We start from the raw sequence: 14,312 nt of genomic DNA on the forward strand, positions 1-14,312 counted from the left end.
GTTTACATTTTATGCCATCTGGTAAAGGCTGTAGTCTTAGCCAGGAGTATTTTCTGATGACAGAACCTGAGGCCGCAGCCATTGCTGAAGCCTTCACAGCATCATAACTATACTTTACAGAGTGTCTAGTAACTTGACTGCAAAAATTTAGCAGGCTAGAGATCTTACCTTTATTCAGGGAATCAGGTAGGTCACCCAATTGTTTAATGGCATCCGTGAGGAAGGCCAAGGAGTATTAGGCTCTATGAGTTTGATAGTTTATGGCTCTCACAGCCAAGATGCAGCGGTATAGGCTTTTTTGCCCAGTCTTTCCATTATTCTATTTTTCTTATCCGAAGGGAGTAAGAAGTGGAGAGAAGAAGCTTAGACATTTTATCTGCAGCCATAGAAATAGTTGATGGATCTGCAGAAGGAGCCTTGGAGAGGAATTTGGCATCTTCAGGGACTTTATAAAATCTATCTGGACGCTTGGTTGCAGGAGGTTGGGAATTAGGGGCCTTTGAAGCAGCCAGGAAGGCATCCAAAATGCAGGATGTACAGGAGGAACCGCAGATGGGTTTGGGAACTCCATTTGTAAGAGGTCATAATACCGCTTTTGGGTCTCAGTAACCTAACTACAGTCCCATTTAAAAAAAATGTTTTCTTTGAACTATTGCCTCTCCAAATGTAATGTCTTCCCCAGGGCAATCAGTTCCATTTGCCCCCCCCCCACCCTCTGGGGAAGCACATCCCAGAAAAAAAACAATTTGGGAGGTGTAAGTGAGGGTTTCATCTCCTGAAGAATCCTCTTCCTCAGAGGAAATATCAGGCAACACTTTACTCTTTGGAGTGGAGAGTGAAGTGGCCTGGGCAGGAACAGAGGCCTGGCGTAAGGCTAGGAAGGCATTAATTAGGCTTTGGGTAAAAGCCTGCCAGTCAGGGGTTGGAGCAGTACATTTTGTTTTCTGATTCTTCTTTTTGGGAGTGTCTGACACAGAAGTGTCTGAGATTCGATAAAGAGGAGGAGGGCTGCATGTCGGGCAACATTCTACGACATTCTAAACAACATCTTCCCGAACAACGATTTGGGAAAACCCACATGGGCCCTACGGTCAGAATAGAGAGCGCATTCGTAGGATCAGGTCTAGACTTTTTGGCCTTTTTCATGGGCGGCTCCTCCGAAGGTCCCAACATCAGGTATATGTCTTTGGCTAAGAGTTTCAATTGCTGATTCTCTGGGTAAAACTTTAGAGTGGCCAGACTGCTCCTAACAGTTTTATGAACAAATGCCTGACAGATCTCACAAGTGCATGCCCAAACAAGGACTTGAACCCTGGACACTCAGATTAAGAGTCTAATGCTCTACCAACTGAGCTATCCGGGCTTGCCTAAACAGAATAGGCAGAGCTTGAGTGAGTCTAAGTGGAATCTGCCTTCCACACTTACACTTGCCCTTTCTACCTGACATTAACCCACAACACAGTAGCAAGAAAGTAACAAAAACCCTATTGGGTACTTATCTGAACGTGGACAAGCACAAAGTCACTACTCCAAGCAAGCGATGACCGGAGCTGAAAGTCACACAAGCGGCAGAAAAGTTTTGAGGTAGGTGCGTGCTGATGTCCGCTTTATATCAGATGTCCATTTACGGCTGACGTTCGCTGAGTGATGCGGGCCGTCGCACGTACCTTCGCAGTAGCATTTATCTTTTGTAGAATGGCTGGATGTACAAGTCAACCAGAGGCAGACTCCCTCATGTTATGGATACAGCAGCATATGAATAGAAGGACATCTGCATATAATCCTACGTAATACAAATCCACAAAAGTGGCACAACAGAGTTTTCCAGCTATAGACCTACTGTCATCCTGTCCCTTCTGTCAGAAATAGAAAATGCAACCATTCAACTGCAATACATTAGCAACCTTCACTCCAAAACCCATCACAGTTTTATATCTCACCACAGTACTCCCACTGCTCTCCTCAACTTCATCAATATCTTAAACCAACATGAGAATGAGGGTAACCTGTTAAATTTCACTATTCTTAGACTTATCAAAAAAAAAAAAAAGATTTTAACACTGTATGCCATCAACATCTTACTGAACTTTCTTCTCTCAACCTCAAACAATCCTCTCTTGCTTCCATAGCTATTTGACTTAAAGGGAGTAAGCAGTCAAATGGAAACAGAATCTCTCCTCATCCTTAACCTACAGGCGTTCCACAGGGATCAATAAACCAAATAAGAGAAGTACGGCTCACAGGTGGAAACCAAAACACACTTTATTTAGCGCTTTCAGCTGTTTAACCAGTGACTTCTTCAGAATGATTCTGAAGAAATCACTGGTTAACAGCTGACAAAAGCGCTAAATAAAGTGTGTTTTGGTTTCCACCTGTGAGCCATACTGCTCTTATTTGGTTTACTAGTTTTGCTTGTTCGTTTTGTCCCACAGGGATCAATATTAAGCTCCCTCTTATGCAACATTTTTATAAACAATCTACATAGTGCCACCCATCTCACTAGCATAGTTCAATATGTTGATGACTCAACCCTTACATGTGCAACCCCATCTATACCAGTACTTCAGGACATCATCCAAAATTCTTTCACTGCTATAAAAACACAGCTAAAAAATTCAAATCTACTTTTAAATCTTAAATAAAAATTATGCTCTTCATTCCTAAACAATACCAAAATGAAACACAATCTTTTGAAATAACCTCAAACAGTAACACAAACAAATTATCTGGGCATTCTAAATGACAATAACCTCTAATATGATCAACACACATAGCAAGCCATTCAAAAAAGTCACATCAGAAACTCTGCTCCATCTACAGAGCCAAACATTACCTGACAAACAATGCAAGACAAGCTCTGGCATCTACCCACCTTCTTCCATCCCTACTATATGCCTCACCTATTCTTAATTGCTGTCAATCTTACATACAAAACTCATCAGAGCAGAGCCCTGAAACAATCTGGCTTGAATTAGTCAACTATTTAAAATAGTGTGAATTTTTATTACTATAGACACACTTATAAATGCACTAGAAAAATGTCCATCACTAAAAGATACCCTGCAGCACTACTCTCCAGGTGGAGACCTTCTCTTACCAATAAGCTCTTAGTAATCACAACAATGTTTAATAACTCAGCAGGTGGCTCATACTCCCACTACATATCTAATCTTTGGAATACCATCCCAACATACATAAAAATAGACCATCAAACTTTCCACCTTCAAGATCTTACTAAAACACCTAGACAACGCAGAGCAATGCACATTCTCCTCACCTGGATAACTCCATTTTCCTTTGAAAGCTCATATCCCCTATTCCTTTATACTCTCTATCCTCTTCTACACAACAAACATTCTATTACTCTGCCTCAATGACTTTTCCATGTTACCTATTTCCTTCAAATACTTTCCACCACTCTTACACCCTAGCACTCTTGCCTTCCCCCCACAATCCTTGACTCATCAATTATACAATGCCTCTCCCACTTTAACCAGCGGGTAGATAATGGCTAAATCGTAATGTTTCATATGCCTTACTTCAATTTTATTTATTTATAACATGCATCAATGTCTCTGTCTGCTTGACACATATATTGAACAAGAACTATTTGCATACTAAATGTTTTATACTTTGAAATTTAATATCATGTACAATGTCATCACGGAAGAAATACCCGTTTTATCATTGTACAGTGTCACTGTACAGAATAATTACCAGTTTTTGAATAGTTGTATTAGGAACTATGTAATGTGTCTTTGCAAATTTGTTCTGTCATGAGTATCTCAACTTTATCTCCTGGAGCTTTTCTCCTTGGGCCCAGGAAAAATGGGCTTTGGCCAGTTGGGTTTCCTGGTCAACCATAACAATAAATAAGTCTAGGTTTTAATCTAGTACAGTGACTGTGCTAACAAAGAAAGACAGCCGACTTGCTCAGTGTACTGCAATAAAACAGAAATTCCAAAATCTGAGTTATGCAATGTTTAAAAAATGCTAAAATTATTTTAATTTGAAACCAATTTACAGTACAGTTGTGTACACTTACCATAAATGTAGATGTTTGAGTGTATTCACTGTTTCAGTCATTACATTTGGGTAATCTGCTGGCAGGTTGCCCTCAGTCGGCCTGAATTCCAAAGTCTTGGGTCCTGCGTTGGTTGCTGTCTCCTCTTCCATGACGTCAGGTCGTCAGGGGTATAAAACATGCAGCTGACGCAATTTTTAGTTTTTCTTGCCCCCGATGTCAAGTGCCCCCAAAAAGGTAGCAATATTCTAAATATATATATATATATATATATACATACATACATATATATATACATATATATATATATATATATATATATATATATATATATACACATATACATGCATCAATATAAACTTTACCTTCATCTACAAGCAAATACACCACATAGGTTGTAGAAGATAGAGAAGGAAAGATAAACTGTAGAATGACAGGGGGATGGCGGGAGGGTAACCTGGACTGCAACAGTGAATACACTCTAACATCTACATTTATGGTAAGTGTACACAACTGTACTATGTTCTTCGTGTTTCACTGTTGCAGTCATTACATTTGGATAGAATCCCAAAGCTATGGTTGGGAGGCTGGAGCTAAACAGCATTAGGTGAGGCTATAAGGCCCTGCAGCATTGCAGTGGCAAAGCCTGTCCTGGACCTAGAGAGGCAAATGGTAATGCTTTGTAAAGGTGGAACTCCAAGTAGCAGCCTCTAGAATGTCCTTAGTTGGTACTCCTCTGAGAAAGGCTGCTGAAGTAGCTGCAGCCCTGGTGGAGTGAGACCTAATGCCCTTGGGCACAGGTTTGCCATAGTGTAAGTAGCAGAAACGGATGCAATGGCTTATCCACTTTGAAATCATCTGCTTTGAAATAGCCTTTCCTTCTGATCCTGCAGCATATGACACTAGTAATTGCTCAGTTTGTCTTCGAGCTTTAGTCCTGCTCAAGTAGAATCTTAGCTGTCTGTGTACGTCCAAGGAATGCAGAATTCTCTCCCCTTTGTTCTGCGGATTTGGATAAAAAGTTGGCAGATGAATTGTTTGGTTAAGAGCCACACTGGAAACGACCTTAGGCATAAAGGTAGGATTTGTCCTCACAGACACCCTGTCTGGTTAAAACATGATAAAAGGCTCTACAGCCATGAGGGCCTGTAGCTCTGAAACTCTTCTTGCTGAAATAATTGCTAGTAACAGGGCTGTCTTCCATGACAAGAACTTCATATCAGCGGTAGCAGCTGGTTCAAATGGAGGCAGGGTGAGCTTTTCCAACACATAATTGAGGTCCCATGCAGGTAGTGGTGATCTTCTAGGAGGCCTTAAATTTTTGGCTCCTCTAAGATACTGATTTAGTAAAGGATGAGAAAAGATTGGTGGCTCTGTATTGTAATGAGCCAAAATGGCAGAGGCATGGATTCTGATTGATGAAAAAGATAGGCCTTTGTCAAGCATCTCAGTTAAGTATTGTAATATCTGAGGAATATGCGGTTCTGCTGTATCAGTTCCTTGTGCTTGATTCCAAGCAGAGAATCTCTTTCATTTGTCAGCATAAGATTTTCTAGTGCTAGGCCTTCTGGCTTCCAAAATGACATCCATCACAGCTTTACTGAGATGTGTCGTCTGTATGATTACAGGATTAACCATGCTGCCAGGTTCAGAGTCTGTAGTTGATTGTGCATGATCAGATTGTTTTGCTGGGACAGTAGTTGTGGTTTTTGAGGCAAGGTCTAAGCTGGGTATTGAGACAAGTTCCTTCGTATTGGGTACCAGTATTGGCAGGGCCAGTCCGGGGCAATTAATATCATCTTTGGCTTCTCTTGTCTGACTTTTGGGAAGACCTTGGGTAGAAGGGGCAGAGGAGGAAAGGCATAAACTGATAGGTTTTTCCAACTGAAGGATAAAGGATAGGGCATCCACTTTCCATGCTTGACTGTGATAAGTCCTTGTGCAGAATCTTTTCAGTTGATAATTTTGAGGAGAGGCAAATAGGTCTATGTCTGGGCTCCCCCATTTCTTTGCTATCATGCTGAAGACTTGTGGATTTAGTTTCCACTCGTGAGGATCCATAAGGTTTCTGCTTAAATCGTCTGCCAGAGTGTTTTGTTTTCCTGGTAGGAATTGAGCTTGAAGACTTATTTGGTAGGTCAAAGCTGTGCCCCACAGTGCCATGGCTAATCTGCAAAGGGGGTACGAGTAGGTGCCCCCTTGCTTGTTTATATACCACATGACTGTGGTGTAGTCCGTCTTTATCAATAGTTGTCCTGGATGAAGTAAGTCCTTGAAGGCTGTTAGGGCATTTTGAACAGCTAGCATCTCTTTCTCATTGATATGTAGATGCATTTGATTTGGTGCCCATATGCCCTGAATGCATCTTCCTGCCATGTGGGCCCCCCAGGCATAATCTGATGCGTCTGTTAAGATTTGGCTGTCAGGGGGGTAGAGTGAAGGGCCCTCCCATGTTTTGGTGACAGGCCTTTACCCACCATAGAAACTCCTGTTGCAGGCAGGGGATGAGAGGAATCATTGTTTCCAGACTGTGTGAATGTTGACTCCATAAACTTTTTAGGTACCATTGTAGCTTCCTCATATGCAGCCTTGCAAATGGAATTAGAAGGATGCAGGATGCCATGAAGCCCAGAGCCTGCAGAATTTGTCTTGCAGAAGACTGGGTTTTTGTTGCCATCAGTCTGAAGTAAGTAGTCAGTTGCATTTGCTTGTCTGGCGTGAGGTAAGCCATCTGGGCAGTTGTATTCAAGCTTGCACCCAGGAATGTTATCTTTTGAGAGGGTACCAGTTGTGATTTTCTTTTCATTTATTGTGTACCCTAGGCATGTTAGAAACCTTTTCACAAATGCTAGGTGTCGTAGAGGAGTGTCCTTGTTCTCTGCTTGAATGAGGCAGTCGTCCAAGAAAGGATATATTTGAATACTTCTTTGTCTGCAAAATGTAATTACTGGTGCCAGGCACTTTGTAAAGACCCTGGGCGCAGTAGATAAGCCAAAGGGCAGTGCAGAGAATTGGTAATGCATTAAGCCAGCCTTGAATCTGAGGTATTTTCTGCACGACTGTCTTACTGGGGCATGAAGGTATGCCTCTTTTAGTTATAAAGTCACCAGCCAAGCATTCTTGCCCAGCATGGGCAGAAGCTGTTGCAAAGTGAGCATTTTGAATTTTGGAATGTATTCAAAATCGATAAATCCAGTACTGGCCGCCAGGCCTCGTCCTTTCTGGGTACTAAGAACAGTCGAGTAAAAACCTTGTCCTTTTTCCTGTTCTGGTACTGTCTGAATGGCCCCCATATCCATGAGGGAGGTAACCTGTTTCTGTGCCTCTGCCCATTGATTTTTTGGCAGATCTGGCCAACCATTTGTCATTGGCAGAGTGTGGAAATGGAATCTGTATCCCTGTGATACGATGTTTAGTACCCACTTGTCCTGGGTTATTAACTGCCAATTTTGAGCAAAAAGTGCTAGTTTTCCACCTATGAGTGCTGCCAAAAGATAAGTGCTTGGTGTAGGCAGAGGGAAGTCATTGGGATTGCTTTCTGTAGGCTTGTGCTTTATCTCCTCCAGATTTGGAGGTGGATGTGCCCCATTGCTTTGACCTGTATGAGTCTTGAGCTTGGTACATGGAACCCTTAGGGCATCTGGATTTGCCCCTTTGAGCTCTGTCTGACACAGGAAAGGACCGATTTTTTTGTAGGCCAGTGTCTACTGAATCTAGGTGGCTGCACTTGCAAGAAATCTTTAACAGTTTGCATAGACTTAGCTTTGTCTTCCATTTTCTTTAAGACCTCTTCTGCCTTAATACCAAACAGAGAATCATGCTGTAAAGGTGCATCTAGCAATTTAGCTTTAACATGATCAGTCAAATTTTGTTCCTTTAACCAGGCACAGATCCAGTAACTACAGCCCTGCAGGAGGCCTCTAAAGAATCAAAACCACATTGCAAAGTATGCTTTCCAACTTGTTCAGCTGCATGCAATAATTCCTGCAATTCCTTATTTTCTGCACATTCTGAAATCATCATTTCCTGTTTCAGCAACCCCATAACATGTCGTTGGTACTTAAGCAGGAGAAATTGACAGTTTAAGGCCCTGATTGCCATGGTCGCAGATGTATAAACCTTTTTTCCCCATCTGTCCAGTGCCCTTGAATCTCTGTCGGGGGGGGGGGGTAGGATTTTTTGCTGTTGAGGCCTTAACTCCCTTTGGACCCTGTGAAATAGTTTCTGGATCAGTAGGGGGGTTTCTAAATAAAAATGTATGGGAGTCAGGGACCCTGTAATACTGGTCAGGCTTACTGGGAGCCAGAGGCAAGGAGTCAGGGGTTAGGCTTTACTCTGAAAACACATCATCCACAATGTCTAAAACAGGAGGAATGGCTAAAGGCTTGTGCTGAGGGAGAAGAAGGAAATCCCAGAGTCTCTTTTTTGATTCTGAGAAGTCTTGACTCTCCCAGTGGAAATGCTCCCTCAAAATATGCAAGATTTCCCCAAATGAATAATCCTCAGGAGGAGATGCAGATGGAATAGACTCTTCAGCATCAGAATCCTCATAGGGAGGTAAAGATAATTCCTGATCAGAAGAGGAATCAGAAGTAATAGAAATCTGATCTGAAGATTCATAGTCAGTGTCTTGCCTAGTCCTCTTATCTGGAGGGAAATGAGTACCCCTGATCAAGGTAATAAGGTCTTCAGCCATTTTGATCATCTGTTTTTTAGGCATAGAGGCCTGTGCACGTGGCTCAGGCGTTGGGTATTTAGTTTTAGAAGGTGTCTTTGCCTTTGGTTTTGCAGCTTTCGTTGGTTTGATATAAAAATGTTGAGGTCTGAAGACACCCTCAGAAGCCGGTGCCTGCTCAGCAGCTCCGGACCCATCCGAGGGAGATACATTCATTGGTCCAATACCTTGAGTATTTTGCGGCATGCCGGCCCCCACATGTATGTCGGTAGAGGCCTGCAACTCGAAGGTAGCGGGTATCAGGGGCTGCGAAAGCGCCTCACTGAGTACCGGCGAACTGGCGACTGGCTTAGGAGAAGCTTCGTCGTCGGTTTTGGATCTTGACTGCCTTTCTCTGTCCTTTTCTTTGCATTTTTTTATGTACTCCAGAAGTCGGATTGCTATCCCACGACATTTCTGGGTAGTTAAATCTGTTTCCAAAATACTTAGATGCAAAAATATACTGCCGCTTAATAGTGCGTTGATTAAATCTAGCACAAAACCGACAGGCAGGCATGCTGTGATCAGGGCCTAGGCAAGGAATACAGTATAAATGGAAATCCTTATGAGGTATTTGCTTCTCACAAGTAATACAATTATTAAATTTTTCTGACATCGGTAAAAAGCAAGAAAAAAGTTTCCCCAACGGGGTACTTAACTTTAGTGAAGACTTCGGTTCTGAAACTCAAACGCACTTGCGAAATGCTTCTGCTTCGGGCACCGCGCGGCAAGCAAGACTAAGGAAAATGACATCGGCTACATGTTTTATACCCCTGACGTCATGGAAGAGGAGACCGCAACTGACGCAGGACCCAAGACCGACTGAGGGCAACCTGCCAGCAGATTACCCAAATGTAATGACTGCAACAGTGAAACACGAAGAACATCTATTTGATACTAAAGAAAGTACAGATACGTATGTAAACTTACTAGAACAGTACATGTTCTAACAGATCACAACTGCAGTAGCCTAAGTCATTTGGGTCTTTTCCCAGTGCCCGACTAACTTTCAAAGCTTGAAGATGCCTTCTACACACACTGTCAGGAGGCTTGAGTGGAGCTCCAATATAAAGCCAGCCAGAGCACCAATTTAGTCAGAGCTTTTCTGCCAACGGCAAGGGAAGCAAGAGCTATGAAAAGACAACGCAGGAAAGCAAACCCAACAGTAGAAGGATTTATACAACCACACACAGGCAATACAAAAGGAAAACAGACAAAATAAGGGGGCTGAAAGGAGGGGATGGCTACTGCAGCAGTGATCACTGAATCATCTACTGTAATGGTAAACTTACACAACTATACTAGGTTTGAAATTTACATAACTGTTGCAGCAGCCTAAGTTATTTTGATCAATTGCCATACCTTACAAACTAAGAAGGGAAGAGGAAAAATACATTAAGAATCTTGGAGTCCCTGGAGAAGGGTGTTAAAGCCTGTTCTGGCCATGAAAAATAAATCAGTTTTGTAGTTCTTTATAATGGTGTGTACAGAGTACCAAGTTGCTGCCTCTAAAACACTTCTAGAGTCCACTCCTTTCAAGAAAGCTGCCAAAGAACTTGTGGAATGGGCTCTAACCCTGCCTGGAAGTGACTTATCATTAGTATAACAAAAGAGAATAGCACGAAACATCCACCCGGAAACAGTCTGCTTTGACACTGGCTGTCCTTTCCTCTTACTGTTACAGGAGGCACAGCTGATCAGCTTTCCTGATTGAATGAGTTTTGTCTAGATGGTATTTGAGCTGCCTGTAGACATCCAAAGTGTGATAAATGTTTCCCTCTCTTGAACTTTGGTTCAGGAACAAAGACATGGAGATTAACAGGCACAAACCAGAAAATCTTTTCCATTTGCACATATGATTTTCAAGTAACATTTTTTTCACCTCCTTTAGTACCTGCTGCACATCCTCAGAAAAGACGTACCTAAAATGTATCGAGATTCTCTCATCCATGCAGTTTGCCAAAGAGTTTTTAGGCTGGGGTGCATCAAACAACCAAAGTCTTGTGTGAGCAAACCCAGTCTGTGGGGAAGCCAGTATTTATTGCCCTTGGCCAGACTGAACAGAAAGGAAAAAGTACAGTTGTGTACACATCATAAATGTAGATGTTCGAGTGTATTCACTGTTGCAGTCTCACCTGTGGGTTATCCTGCTGTGGTAGCCCTCGGCTGGCCGAATACCAGAGTCAATGTTTTTTTGCAGCCATTACATCAGTTTTTCTTGCACTAACCCGTCAGAAGCACGGAAAAGTGGTCCTGGTGGCTAAAAGCCACCATGGGAAGCTAATGTCCCTCAAGGGGAAGATGCTATATGGGTGATGGAGGGAGGGAAACCAGGACTGCAACAGTGAATACACTCGAACATCTACATTTATGGTAGGTGTACACAACTGTACTATGTTCTTCGTGTTTCACTGTACAAGTCATCACCTTTGGGAAGATTCCCAAAGTGGAGGAGAGGGGTGGAAGGCTAGGTTAGAGTCCTAGGCATGGGTCAACAGGCCCTGCAGAGGCAAATCCTGCCATAGACATAGAAAAAAAGAGGTAGGTGGTAATGCTTTGTAAAGGTATGGACAGAGGTCCAGGTTGCACCTTCCAAGATATCCCTGGTGGGGACTCCTCTGAGGAAGGCTGTGGAAGTGGAGGCTGCCATAGTTGAATGGGTATGGGTAGACTTGGGGGGGGGGGGTCCATGTAGTCTGTAGCAGAAATGAATACAGTGTGATATCCATTTGGAAACAGTTTGTTTGGAAATGGGCTTCCCTTCTGCCCCAGTAGCAAAGCTGACAAGTAGTTGGTCTGTTTTTCTGAATGGTTTAGTACGGTCCAGATAGTATCTGAGTTGTATGTGCACATCTAGCGAGTGTAGAATTCTCTCTCTCTTGTTTTGATGGTTGGGAAAGAAGATGGGTAGCTGTATGGCCTGGTTGAGGGTGACATCAGATACCACCTTGGGCATAAAGGAAAGGTTAGTCCTCAGGGAGACCCTGTCTGCATGGAAAATTATGAAGGGTTCAACAGCCATGAGAGCCTGAAGTTCTGATTCCCTTCTGGTTGAGGTGATAGCTAGTAGGAAGGCAGTCTTCCAGGAGTGGTATTTCAATTCTGTAGAAGCCTCAGACTTGAAAGGAGGTAAGGTTAGTTTTTCTATAATATAATTCAGGTCCCAGGGTGGAGTGGGAAACCTTCTGGGAGGTCTGATATTAGAAGCCCCTCTGAGGAATTGCTTAATCAAAGGATGAGAGAAGAGGGTTGGGTCTGAACCGTAATGGGCAGAAATGGCTGAGGCATGGATTTAATAGAGGAGAAAGACAGGCCACTATTGAGCAACTTGGCCAGGTAATCCAAGATAACAGGGATGGAAGGATGGGAGGTACTGGCCCCTTTGGACTGGTTCCAGGAGCAGAATCATTTCCATTTCCCTGCATATGATTTTCTAGTGATGGGCCTTCTGACCTCTGTGATGATGTCTAGGACCTGTCTGCTTAACAGGGACTCCTTTTTAGCTTTTGAGGTATAAGCCATGCTGAAAGATTCAGGGTCTGTAGATCTGGGTGCAGTATCTTCCCCCGCACCTGGGTCAAGAGGTCTGAGATCAGGGGAAGCTGCTTGGGGGGCTGTAAGGTCAGGCTGCACAGTAAGGGGTACCAATGCTGTCTGGGCCAATCTGGAGCAATGAGGATGGTCTTTGGTCTCTCCCCCCTCATTTTGATCAGTACCTTGGGAATAAGGGGCAGAGGAGGGAATGCGTACACAAACAGTGAGTTCCAGGGGAAGGTCAAGGCATCCACATTCCATGCTAGGAGGTGATACTACCTGGTACGGAACTTTTGCAACTGATGGTTGAGGTGCGAGGCAAAAGAAATACACTTCTGGTGTCCCCCATTCCTGAGTGATTTGCAGAAAGATTTCCCTGTGGAGATGCCATTCATGGGGGTCCAGTAAGCTTCTGCTAAGGTTGTCTGCCAGGGTGCTGTTGACCCCTGGAAGGTATTGGGCAATTAGATGTAGAGCCATGGAGGTGGCTGTAAGCCAGAAGCTCGTAGCTAACCTGCACAGGGGATAAGATTGGGTCCCCCCTGTTTGTTGATATAAACACATTACTGTGGTGGTGTTTGTTTTTATAAGGAGAACATGGGGTTTGAAAGATGTCAAAGCCTTTTGTACTGCCATCATTTTTTTCTGATTGATGTCCAAGTGAAGTCGCTAGGCATTCCAAAAACCTTGGGTGTGCCTGCCTGCTAGGTGAGCACCCCAAGCAATGTCTGAGCCATTGGTGGTGATGGTCTGGCCAGAAGGACGGAAGATGAAGGGAAGACCCTTGTTCCTGGCACAGGCCTCTGCCCACCATAGAAACTCAGCCCTTATACATGGGATCAGAGGGAGAGAGGGGTCTACTTTAGAACCTCGAAAGTTTAATAGCTTGAATGCATACGGATCGAACCATGTGCATCGAACTTTTAGTTATGTACTCACCATAACTTCAGATGTTTGGGATCCATCTCGCCTACATTCTGACTGATGGGTTCGGAGCCGATCCCTCGGCTCCGACTCGGCACGCTTATGCCAAAGAGCGAAGTCTCTTATTGGCTGAGCTTACTATATCCCAGGATGCACCACTACCAGTCCCCCAGATCTAGTTTGTCCGCATACATGCACACATGCAAGCACTGCTTATATAACATCATCAGAAGAAACAAGATAAAACAGTAGAACTCAAAACCGTTCAATCTCTTCTGATCTCCAAGGCCGGGGGAAGGAGGGTGGGTATTAGGAATGTAGGCGAGATGGATCCCAAACATCTGAAGTTATGGTGAGTACATAACTAAAAGATGTTATGTGATCCTATCTCGCCTACATTCTGACTGATGGGACAGCGTCCCTAGCACCTGAATCCTGGGTGGCTCACTGGAAAACAGTCCTGAGTACCGTGGAACCAAATGATGCTCGCCCTTTAGATGCCACATCCAATTTATAGTGGGAAATGAAAGTGTGCGGATTGGACCAAGTAGCAGCACAAATCTCAGAAATAGCGAGCTTGGAATGAAAAGCTATAGAAGTAGCCATAGCTCTGGTAGAGTGAGCTTTGATAGATGTTGTAAGTTGCTTATTCGAAGAGGAATAAGCCTGAGTTATACAATCTCTAATCCATTTGGAGATAGTAGCTTTTGTGATGGTTTTGCCCAATTTATTGTCTGAGAAGGACACAAACAACTGGTCTGATTTACGAATTTGCTGAGTCCTGTCTAGATAGAAGCGCAATTGCCTGTGAACATCCAATTTATGGAAAGTGTATTCTGCTTCATTGGAGAATTTTGGAAAGAAAACTGGTAGCTCTAGAGATTGTTGGAGACAGAGATTAGAGCAGACCTTTGGGACAAAAGATGGATTAGGCCTAAGTGATACTCTATCCTTGTGAAAAATCAAGTACGGTGGTTTGATAGATAGGGCTTGAAGCTCTGAAACCCTTCTTGCAGAGGTAATTGCCACTAAGAAGGCAGTTTTCCAAGACAGATATTTTAACTCACATGTAGCAGCCGGTTCGAAAGGGGAAGATGTTAAGGCACGAAGCACCAA

General features: G+C 43.4%; 1 protein-coding gene and 1 non-coding gene across 5 annotated transcripts in view; both read right to left on the minus strand.

Moving 5' to 3' along the window:
- Positions 1-14,312, minus strand: part of DNAJB2 (DnaJ heat shock protein family (Hsp40) member B2) — a 2,030,098-nt gene that overhangs the window by 1,130,246 nt on the left and 885,540 nt on the right. The gene's annotated exons all lie outside the window — the stretch shown is intronic.
- On the minus strand, positions 1,291-1,363 carry TRNAK-CUU. Its single transcript has one exon. It is a non-coding gene; the product is annotated as a tRNA-Lys (tRNA).

Source organism: Protopterus annectens, chromosome 6.part1 (assembly GCF_019279795.1).
Source record: "Protopterus annectens isolate FY-2018-M chromosome 6.part1, PAN1.0, whole genome shotgun sequence".
NCBI lineage: Eukaryota > Metazoa > Chordata > Ceratodontiformes > Protopteridae > Protopterus > Protopterus annectens.